The sequence below is a fragment of the Microcebus murinus genome, chromosome 1 (assembly GCF_040939455.1).
Source record: "Microcebus murinus isolate Inina chromosome 1, M.murinus_Inina_mat1.0, whole genome shotgun sequence".
Lineage (NCBI taxonomy): Eukaryota > Metazoa > Chordata > Mammalia > Primates > Cheirogaleidae > Microcebus > Microcebus murinus.
In genome coordinates this window covers 69929194-69940101 of record NC_134104.1, presented here as the reverse complement: position 1 = coordinate 69940101, position 10908 = coordinate 69929194, and the positions used below count along the sequence as shown (strand labels likewise).

The 10908-nt window shown below is 47.7% G+C and overlaps 1 long non-coding RNA gene across 1 annotated transcript in view; it reads right to left on the bottom strand.

Annotated features, from left to right (window-relative positions):
- Positions 1-1929: 1929 nt before the first annotated feature.
- The window catches only part of LOC142873720 (uncharacterized), a 46578-nt gene continuing 37599 nt past the window's right edge, over positions 1930-10908 (bottom strand). The window contains exon 3 of the long non-coding RNA XR_012921673.1: positions 1930-2384. This is a non-coding gene — a long non-coding RNA (uncharacterized LOC142873720). The remainder of the gene's footprint in view (positions 2385-10908) is intronic.

Below are 10908 nucleotides of genomic sequence, written 5' to 3'. Positions count from 1 at the left end.
GGCTGTGGGGGTGGCTAAAGGAATGAGTTTGGACATTACAAACAGATGTGGTCATATTTGTCTCCCCAGCTGGTAAAGCAGGTTTTCGTATAGTGGAGGTCAAAGGCATTTTCAAAGTCAAAGAAATGTTATCAATCTCTTCCTCACGTGCAAAGCATATACCCATATGCAATTGTGCTCAAATTCCACCCCCCAGCCCATTTCTCAGCCGCAAGTGCTGACTGAGGGTTAGACCTGGAAGGAGCAAGAAAGCGAGTCTAAGAGCCTTGAACTTTGCTATAGTAACTTGGCTTCTCCCTCCCTACATTCGCTCCCTGCTCAGTGAAGTAATAACAGGGATCAAACGCTGCAGAGAAGGCTTCAGTTCTAAAAAAGCATTTTTTTTTCTGGCTTCAAGTAAGGCTGACCTCTTTTTCTTAAAGTGATCCAAGAGTGAGGATTATCCATTTCCCTGAATTGACTGGATTTTGCATCAGGTCTCTGAGCCAGGGCACAGGTTTTAAGTGAAATCACACATACTCAAAAGTATGTTTGTATAGCCCAGTTTCATCTGGAAAAGCCAATACTGTTAAAAGGAATTTTATTTTATTTTTTAATTCCAAAGTAGTGAAATATTGGGAGCTCAGAAGCCCAGGGATGTGAATTATGCTCTCTGCTTTATTATTTTAATTGTTTAATGCAAGCATCTTTATTATTAATATGATGTCAAAATAGCGCTCTTTCAACAAAGAAGAGGACTGATCCAACAGCCCATCCCAGACAAAGCAAAATCATGCAGTTTTACTCTTGGCAACATCTCTAGTGCATGGACCGGAGAGGGTTTGGTGTTTACCATGGGAGGAATAGCAATTAAAAGGAAGATCTTATCAAAAACTTTATATACTTGTGTTGGAGCCAAATAGCAAAAAAGGCTCTAGGGTTTCTCCCATCCTGCTGCTAACACCATGGTTTTGTTTTAAGCCCAGGCTCTTATCTAGAAATAAATTCTGACACCCTGCTTGAGGTTTTGTTGTGACACGGCTGGCACCGTAATTGCGGGAGAACATCCAAAGGCAGGTCCCTTTACTAACAGCACTGCCTGCGTTTCAGCAGCCTGTCTCGCTGGACCGCGCTTGTGGAGAAAATCACTGTGGCCAAAATCTCTTGGTGGCAGAAAAAAAAAAGGACTAAGAGTTTGCTGTGTGGAAATCAGGAAGGTGCTCTAGTGTGAACAAGGCTAATTTGCAGATAGACCAACAACTATCTCTACATCCTCTTTCTAAAGGAGGTGAAAATGGTTCCATTAAAATACTGTATTTTACATTCTCTAAATGTTTGAACTTCCTGGCAGGCATTCTTCTCGGAGCTGGGGAGGAAGCTTGACTCAGCTGGGCTTTGTAGAGACTCGAGGAGGTGCTGAGGTGCAGGCCTAAGGCAGGATGTGCTTCTGCAGCAACAGGGGCTGCGGGTGGGGAGCGCTGGGACAGTTCCAGCTCCCCAGTGGCTTGGGGCACTGCAGCTGGGCTGCGGAGAGGAAAAGAGTGGGAAAAGTTGGACAAGGACTAATTGAAAGCCAAGGTCGTTGCTCTGATTCGGTCATTCCTTCCTGGAAAGAGAGCGGTTCTGTGCTTAACCTGGTGGCCTCCGATTTCCAGGACGTTGCTGGCTCCTGGGCTGTCTCTGGGGCCTGCTATTTACCAGGCCTGTGGGCCCAGGGACAGAGGCTGTAGGAGGAAATTACTCAAGTGGGACACAAAGAGAAACCAAAGGCAAAGCAAAAGCTTTTACAATGCTGCTCACACACTTCTTCCGGTGAAATTATAATCAGTTAAACAGATGCCATCTTTTTATTGCCCGCTACAACTCTAAAGAAATTCAGCTGATTAAAAAATAAATAATTAAGTGTATTTCCTGGAGTTTCAGGCCAATTTATTTTTTATTTTTTTCCAGAAAGAGTGTCATTTGGAGAATGCTCAAAAGTAAAGCAAGGAAAGGAGGGCAAATTTATTTATAACTTCTAGAAAACTCAGTTTGACTCTTTGTGACCCCATCTCTGAATATGCACAAATGTATGCAAGATCGTCCTTAAAGTCATCAAAAGAGTGAGAGGGCGAAGTCTCTGTCTCTGCGAGGAATCTTGCAGTTTCCCCTACATGATGCTGGATTTATCGGATCAAGTCAGGCTGTGTTTCAAGGTAGCGCTTTGCCCTCACCTGGCACAGGGGTGGTGACCTGAGAGCAGAGTCCACACAGACGCGTGTGCGGATGCGGGTGGGCGCGGGAGCTGGAGGACCTCGATGGTGTAAGCAATAAAACCAGAGATGAGCAGCGTCTCAGAGCAGGAAGGTGTTGTCTAGGGAGAGGCCTTTCTGAAGACAAGAGCCGATCAATGTCTGAAGATCTCCCTGGAGGACAAAGGGGCAGATTTGTGCTGTGGGGCCCCCAGGACCAAAGGAGGAACAGAAGGGAAACAGGGTTTAGTTCCATAAAAGGAAGGCCATTTCGCCAGGTGCCTCAGGAGGCAGCGAAACCGCTGACCTTGGCCTATCTCTGGCACACGCTGGATGGCTGGTGCCAGGAAAGCTGTGGAAGGGACTCTTGCATTGTGTAGACGGCAGAACCAGGCTGGAGAGTCTACAGCAATTGTTGACGCAGAGAAAGGCAGGGCAAGGAAAGGATATTTCCCCGAGGAAGGAGGTTTTCTTGTATCAGCATTTGGAGTTCCCAGCAAAGGCACATTCTGAAAGGTCATCGCACATAAGCCCTGTAACTTCTGAGGGTAGAGGCTTATCTCATTCACTTTTGTGCTCCTCTGTATAGAGTGACACAATGTTTAATAAGTGAGTGAATGAATGAATGAATGAATGAATGAATATTTCTGCTGTGTAAGGAAGGTGATGGGATACTTGTACCCCAAGCACAGGGGACAAGCAGAGGAGCAATGGGACAAGGCTAGGTAAGTATGTCAGTGTAAGATTATGAAAAAACTTCAGTGCTAGATAGAGGAATTTGCATTTAGTATGGCAAACTAAGCCCCAGCCCATGCCCCAGCCTAGGCATAGGAAACGGTCAGCTCACACTCCCAAATCTCCCTAGCTCACACCCCAAGTCTCCCCCACCCCACACTCTAAATTATCCAAGGTCACACTCCAAATATCCTCTAGCTGAGCCTGTTTGTGAAGTATTCTGTAGGATCTTTTCAAGACTTAATCCTTGCTGGGACCAAGTGATCAACATCCTTGTCTACTTAATCTCTCCAAGACTATGACAGAGACAGGTAACATTACCAAAGATTGAAGTGTCCCTTCTAGAGTATACAGTTGTGGCTACAAACCAGTTTCTCTGTTAGGAACTGTATTTCCCAGCCTCCCTTGCATCTAGGTGGGAACATCCAGCTAATTTTCACAGTGAGATGATAATAGAGCCAGTGTATTTCACCAATGTGTTGCTATGGTTAACAGGCAGTGGTGTCTCCTCCTTGGACTCTTTTGTTCTCCACCAGCTGAATGAAGAGGACTCTGAGGCCCTAGCAGAGGGAAGGGTTCAAGACAGAAAAAGCCCAGGAATGTCTGCACTGGACTATGCTGTGAATGGGAAATAAATGCCGATAGTGTTAAGCTGCTGAAATGTTGAGGGTATTTATCACAGGAGCTAGGTTACCCCAATGTGCAGGAAGACCAGTTGGAATCATTTAGAAACCCAAGAATGGACTCAGGATTAAGCAGCACCTAAAAAGTGCCCAGCACAAAGAAGGAGCTCAAAAAACTCCTGGTGGATAAATGAATCAAAATTTTCTGGGCCCTTAACACTTTGGAACACTTCTGAATGAGAGTCATCCATTTCCCCCCAGGGATAAGATCTTGAGTCAGATCCTACCTTCAGAGAAGGGCATGATGGGGGAGGGGGAGTGGCAACAGGCCCCTCAGAGAGGGAGAAGGGCACAGACACAGGAATCTGAGGCACAAAATTTTCCATCTTAAATGTTTTGTTGTCCTCCCTGGGGCACCTTCCTTTTGCCAATGACTCTAGCTGCCTTGCTGCCCACATGGCTGCCTACTGCAGAGCCCGTTTCATCCCATAAGCATTAGTGAGACCTACTTCATGCCAAGTGCTGAGGACACATCAATAACTAGGACCTGGTCCCTGCCCCAAGAAACAGATGACATGGGTACCAACCACAGGGCTCCATAGTGAGGCTGAGCGCTGCTGAATTGTGCTGAAGAGCTGGACCAACAATGACAAGACAGAAAGCCAGCAAAGCTCCAAAATCATAACTTTTTTTGAGCCTATCAGAGAGCTGAGGTTTCAGGGTAACGAGGTAGCCTGAAATCTAGGAAAAGTCAAGCCCTTCTGTAAAAAGATAATATGTGCGTGCCGGCTGACAATATGTGGCAGATCATGGTTGGAGGAGATGCCAGGCACAGGAGGAACTCAGCTAGAACTTTAAGGAAATCATTGAAGACGGAGTATGGGCAGGCAGGGGGCTTGCAGACGGAGACTGCAGACGCAGGGGAGCTCACATGTACTCATGGACGGCACCAGCTGCTCTCAAGAAACACTGGGGAGGTGGGCACACGGGAGAAAGTGCCCTCAGTGGTGCTGTCCTGGAGGCAGGAGCAGCTGGTTCAGCAGGAAAGAGCATAAAGCTCTGTCCAGAACCTTCTCCCTGTGGTCTTAAGCCAGTAGAGAAAGGGCAAACCCTACTGCCACAGGGGCACCCACTGTAAACAAAGGAGAAATAAAAGGTTAAAACTTCAACCCCTGAGAAGGGGCAGAGACCATGCAGGGTCTAGCTGATTAGTGGTCTTCCGCCCCTGGGAATGGGGGATGGGGTGGGCAGGAAACTGTTTGGTACAAGAACAGCCTAAAAGACATGGCAGAGTTTGGCCACCACAGGGAAGAGGGGCAGGATTACTGAGAAAGCTCCAACTCCAAAATCAAGGGGCACATAGGCCTGCCTAAGACTGAGCAGGATCAGGACAACAGAAAACACCCCTGCCCTCGATTCAGGCTAAGTGGCACTGAACAACCAGAAACAGCTTCTGTTGGTTCCTTCAGAACCAGAGATTATTAGGAACACCGAGTTCTCCCAGTCATAGAATTTCAAGCCTCAAATGCAGCATGTGAGTAAGGGACCCTAGAGAGCTCCCCCTTCCTATTTTAATTTCAGCCCCATGTGCCATGGGGGAGCAGCCGGAAGGAGGGCATTGCCATTAACACATTAAATGGTAGCACATCAAATGCAAAGGTCAGTGGTTCTTACAATTCAGCAAAAATGGACAAAAACAAGGGCCAAGGACATGAAAAGAAGTCCAAACAAATGACCAATAAATACATGAAAAGATGTTCAACCTCACTCCTAACTAAAGAAATACAAATGTAAACAAGCCAACGCTATTTTTCACCTTCCTGATTGGCAAAGATGCAAAAGTCTGATCTTACCCCACATTGACAAAGGTGTGGGCACGCACTCTAGACAGAGACCCAGTGGCAGTTTGAGCTGATGCAATCTTTTGAGACAGCAATTTGACATGTGCCAAAAAGACTAAAACAAAGTGCCATTTGACTTATCAATCTCATTCTTATATAGTTATCATCAAATAGACATTTGTAGAGTCCAAAGCTTCATGGAAATACAGTCAAGCACCCCATAATAATGTTTTGGTCAACAACTGACCACATATATGATGGTGGTCCCATAGGATTATAATACTGTATTTTGACCGTACCTTTTCTATGTTTAGATATGTTTACATACACAAGTACTTACCATTGTGTTACAGTTATCTACAGTAATCAGTATAGTAACATGCTGTATAGGTTTGTGGTCTAGGAGCAATAGGCTATACCAAACGGCCTCGGTGCATAGTATACCATATACCACCTAGGTGTGTGTAAGTACACTCTCAAGTGTTTGCACAATAATGAAATTGCCTAATTCATTTCTCAGAAGGTATCCCCATAGTTAAGCAATGCATGATCACATATATAAATATCCATGAATATATACCCACGGATATTCATGGCAGGTACTAACCTGTTGAATCTCTGTTCCCAAATTGCCAGAATGGCATTAGCAGAAAGCCCCAGCATGGCCCAAGCACATGGTCAGAGCCCCCCAGCCCAGCAGCACCAGCCCTGTGTGCAAAGTGACACGGAGCTCCCTCCAAGACCACCAGAAAAGGCAAAAGGGAGATTGTTCCCTGCAATCAGGACAGTGTCTCTTCCCAACCACAGCCTTGTCACAGTACAAAAGAAATGTCCACAGTGAAGGTCAATCCGACTCTGGGAAAATGTGAAAAATCATTTAGCCAAATGGCCTCCAGACTAATAAGAAATCTTACCTTCCAACCAGCAGATTTTGTTTGAGAAACCAAGAGGAAATATAGAAACTTCAGCCAGCTTCCTCTCCTGCCTTTTCTTGGGGGGAACAGGAGGAAACATAAGAGCTTTGACAAGTGCCTTGGGATGTTCTAAAATCTTAATTAACTCAGTACTGAAAAATTCAAGTACCCAAAGGCTGTTTCTCCGTAATAGAGCAATTCTCACAGCTAAATCTCAAGTTGTAGCTTTGATTCAACAGAAGTTTTAACCTTAGGGAAAATTAATTTAGAATAATTGCTAAAAAGTTCTTTCCATTGTTTTAAATAAGATCATGTTAACTTCTTTTCCAGCCAAATGGTAATTTCCGCTCCAATTTGCTTTTAATCTTTTTTGGAGCTCTGTGCTTGTAAACTAAATATTAGGCATCTCCAGGTTCTCATGATCTCACCTGGAGATCATATGAGTCAGGAAATGAAACAAATTAGTCTCCTGACGAGAATAGCAGGTACCCCCAGGCCTTCACACTATAACTACACATGCGAACAGCTTGGGAAGAACTGGCTAGATGTGTGGACAAGTGGTTAAACCAGATTTCCATCGTTTGATTATATATTTCCCCTAATTTTCTTATTTGCACAGACCCAACCTCAGAATTTTACATGGACTCAGAGTCTACCATGAATCTTTAAATCCCTAATTATAAGTCCCAATCCATTTCTACCACCGAAGAAAATTCAACACTCGTACCCCCATGTGAAGCTGGGCACAGAACTTAAAGACTAGCAGGGCAGTTGAAAACATGGATCCAGACAGGCCTGGGTTCAAGTCCTGACTCTGCCACTAATTGGCTGCTGTAACTTTGGACAAATTATTTCACCTTTTTGAGCCTTGCTCATTTCATGTGTCATGTGAATAACACCCACTTACAAGTGCGTAACAGCAGCTTGAATTAAATGAGATCGTACAGCATAAAGCAGTTATCAACATTTCTGGAATATAACAAGAGCTCAGCCAACGTTAGCTGTCAATGTGATTAGAGGAAGCCCCTGCTGCTGATGACTTACTCCTCGAGGCGTTGCTCCCGTCTCTGTAAAATCAGGCAGTGGGGCCAGATCACCTCCTAAAGCCCCGTCAGACCTGACAGGAGGGGATATTGCTGAGCCTCTAGCAGGATTAGCTAAGCAAGTGGTCCCTGCTCCCTACTCTGCCCTCCATGGTAGGGAGTTTCTGCTGCAGCAATTAGGGCTATGAAAACACTAAAGAACTGCCTTTCTAATTGGGCTGGCCTGGAGTTGTAGTGAGTTCTCCATCAGTGAAGGCGTGTAAGAAAAGGCTTGACAACCACTTGCTGGGAACATGGTAGCAAAGATTCAAATGTCAACAGGGATCCAACTATGAGTTGTTTGGGGGTCACTTCCAACCCAAATCTCCCATAGTTCACATTTTCTAAACTCCCCACGAATCAGCCTTTGTTAGCACCAAGCAGCCACCTAGAAAAGCCATCAGTCAGCCTGTGCCTGTTTGTCCATCCAGGAAAAGGAAACATTACTAAACCCAAACCAAATCTGGGTCTTGCAGGCAGGAGGATGGTAAAAGAGTATGTCAGATGCTTTCCCAGATGAATCACTGGCTGTCATTGATGCATTTAGGATTTCCTCATGTGGGAATTCAAAATGAATGCAAGGTCCAAGGTTGGGGCGTTGGGCAAGAGCCAGCGGCCTGGGTTAGTAGTTAGCAGCCGAGTAAAGCGGTGGGTGAGCTGTTAGGGAAAAACTACCTGGAGCTGGGAGTTTCTTCCATAAGAGTGATTCCCTCTCCTCGGAAATGCTGATGAAATTTGGACTTCCTTATTTTATTGCCTAATTTAGTTTCTCATAAGAAATTAAACATCGTGTCCTGGGAGACATGGAGGGAGATTGGTTGCAGAGGTGACATCATCAGGCAGAACAAGCCACACCCTCATTCGTCAATGTGCCAGCACCGAGGCCCGGCCCTGGCAATGGCCCAGCCCTCTCATCTCTCCTTGTCGACATGGCCTTGGGAAGATCTCGGCACCTGTAGGGGCTGGTACGTGTCCTTGCCCACACTGCTTCTATGCAGATGTCTTCTGGTTCTCCTTCCTCCTGGGCCTCTGAGCACCTTGCAAAATGAATTCTCACTGCAATCAGCTCCTTTCTACTGATGAGGAAGCAGGTGCAGGATAGTGAGGTGACTTGTTCAAGGATGCACGTGCATTTTCCTGGCTGGTGGCAGTGGAATTTTGAACATCAGACAGAAACAGCAGGATAAATACCTGTTCCACCTTTGGAATTCATGGTCCTGGGTTCAAGTCCTGCTCATTAAGATCTTAGACAAGTTACATAATCTCTCTGTATCTCAGATTCCCTAACTATTAAACAGGAATGAAAATAGAAACCATTTCACAATATTGTTGTGAGGATTAAGATGCATCATTATTATAATACACAGTGCTGAGAACAGTGCCTGGGCATGGCAGGCATTGGGAACAGAAGTTGTCACCATCACTGAGTGCCCATGTCACTCAGGTACCCTGGCAGGGAAAAGAGTGGCTCTGTATGTGGTAAGGATAAAGAGCCCCCGCCCAAGGAAGGTGTGGCCTGAGGGGGCCAGTTTTCTGTCCCTGTCCCCGTGGGGGCCACCAGCATCCAGGCTGGCTGCTCCCCTCTCCCCTGTCAGACTTCGGTGGGGTGGCTTGAGGCCCAGCATCTGCCCATGATGGGGACATTCCAAGGCACACAGAAAGCAACAGATGTTGATGGGGAGCTTGGGCGGCTGGCTCCCCTCCCCCGCCCCCTGGGAGGAGTGGAGCGCAGGCTTTCTGTGCCTCCTGCCTCCTGACAAATGCCCTTGGCACCTGTGGCCATTGCTTCTGCCAAGAGCCAGCCTTGATCTGGGTTATACATTTTCTCCTGAAAAATGGCCTAAGCACAGCCTTTCTAGGGATTAGTAATGACCGCTGGGAGGGCTGACAGCCCAGAAAACATCGTGCATCATCCCAGCTCTGCTCTCCCAGGGGCGAGAAGCTTCTACCTCCTCTGGGAGACAGGAAGGACTTTGAGACTGCAGGGACAGCACCTCTGAGACTGCCCTGCGCAGCCTTCCTGAATGCTGATGGGCTCGCTGGGCCAGCCGGACGCCCTGTGCTGAGCCCCCAGCGCTCATCCCAACGCTGACTGGTGTCCAGCATGGCCAAGGCACCAGGCTGGGTACAGGGGAGGTGAAGGGGAGGTGGAGGAGAGAGGAAGGATGGTCAGGTGGGGACAGACTTCAGCCCAAACCAAAGGGGCTGATCAGACAAGTGTGCAAGTAGCCATGAGATAAGCCAGGGAGTAAGAAATGCCACATCAGATCTAAGGGTAGAGACCCTGGGAGGTCTTGTAGTGGAGGTGGCGTTTGGGCTGGGCAGCATTAGACTGTGCTGGGATGGAGGGGGAAGACTCCAGTTGGCATGAGCAAAGGGGCAGGAAGGTGTTGGGAAGGAAGGCACGGCCCAGCTTGGCCTAAAGGGAGCCTGTGAGCGATGGCGCTTGATTCAGGAACACCAGGCTCAACTGCAGGGCTCTCCAGAAGGTCACAGGGAGAGGCTGGGAGGCTGGGGCTGCCCAGGACTGGGGAGTGGAGGCCACCTGTTGGATCCTTGTCTTGAAGACAGGTCCCTTGGGGTATGTGCTCCATCCCCAACCCCTCCAGTATGAAAGGCCCTGCCCACTCCAGACCTGGCTCAGGCACCACAGGCTTTGGGACAGTTGTGCCCAGTGGTGTCCCTAGAGGGCCAGAACAAGACAAACCAGCTCCAACTTCCTCCTTTCTTCCACATTCAAGGGAGATGCAAGAAGCAGTCACGTGTGGTCCCAGTTGACAGGTTGGCTTAGGCAGGGCTGCTTGGCAGACAGTAGCCTTGCCAGCTCTCAGATCCAAATGCCATTACCATGACAGTTCTGATTTACAGCAGGGCTGGGCCATCTCAAGTGCCTCCCTGACATCTCTAGGACTCCGGCACTCTGTGTCTGACCTTGCAGCCTAGGGTGAGGCACACGCCTGTCAGGTATCAGAAGCTGCTCTGATGCTGGGTGTTTCCCCTGGATGGCTTCCTCTGATCACTGTTTGCAAGGGCAGCATCTAGATAGTGCTGGTCACTCTGGTCACTGCGCCTGCCCCCACCCCCCGCAAATATTGCTGGCGGCCCACAGACAGTACCTGCTGCTGGCTCATTGGGGCTCAGGCTGCAGGTGCCACTTGAAAGTCAAATGTGGCTTATGATGGCAGCAGTCACTGAAAGTACCCTGGGCCCAGACCCAGGGGGTCAGGGGAGGCTGTTTCAAGGTCAGCAGTGGCCTAATTGGGAAGTGGGGATTCAGTTTAATCAACTTAATTCAACTTAAGGATTTGAGCGCCTATAAGAACCAGGCCCTGGGCTGAGATTAGACATAACTGGAAGCCGATCTGGCCTCATAAAGGCCATAGTTAACAGTTCAAGGGTAAGGCAGGGGCATTGTGGGTATGACATGAGACTTTTGCACACACTGTCCTTCCCTCACCTCCTCACCTCATTGGCTCTCTCTACTCTTCCCGCAGCTTTCAGCC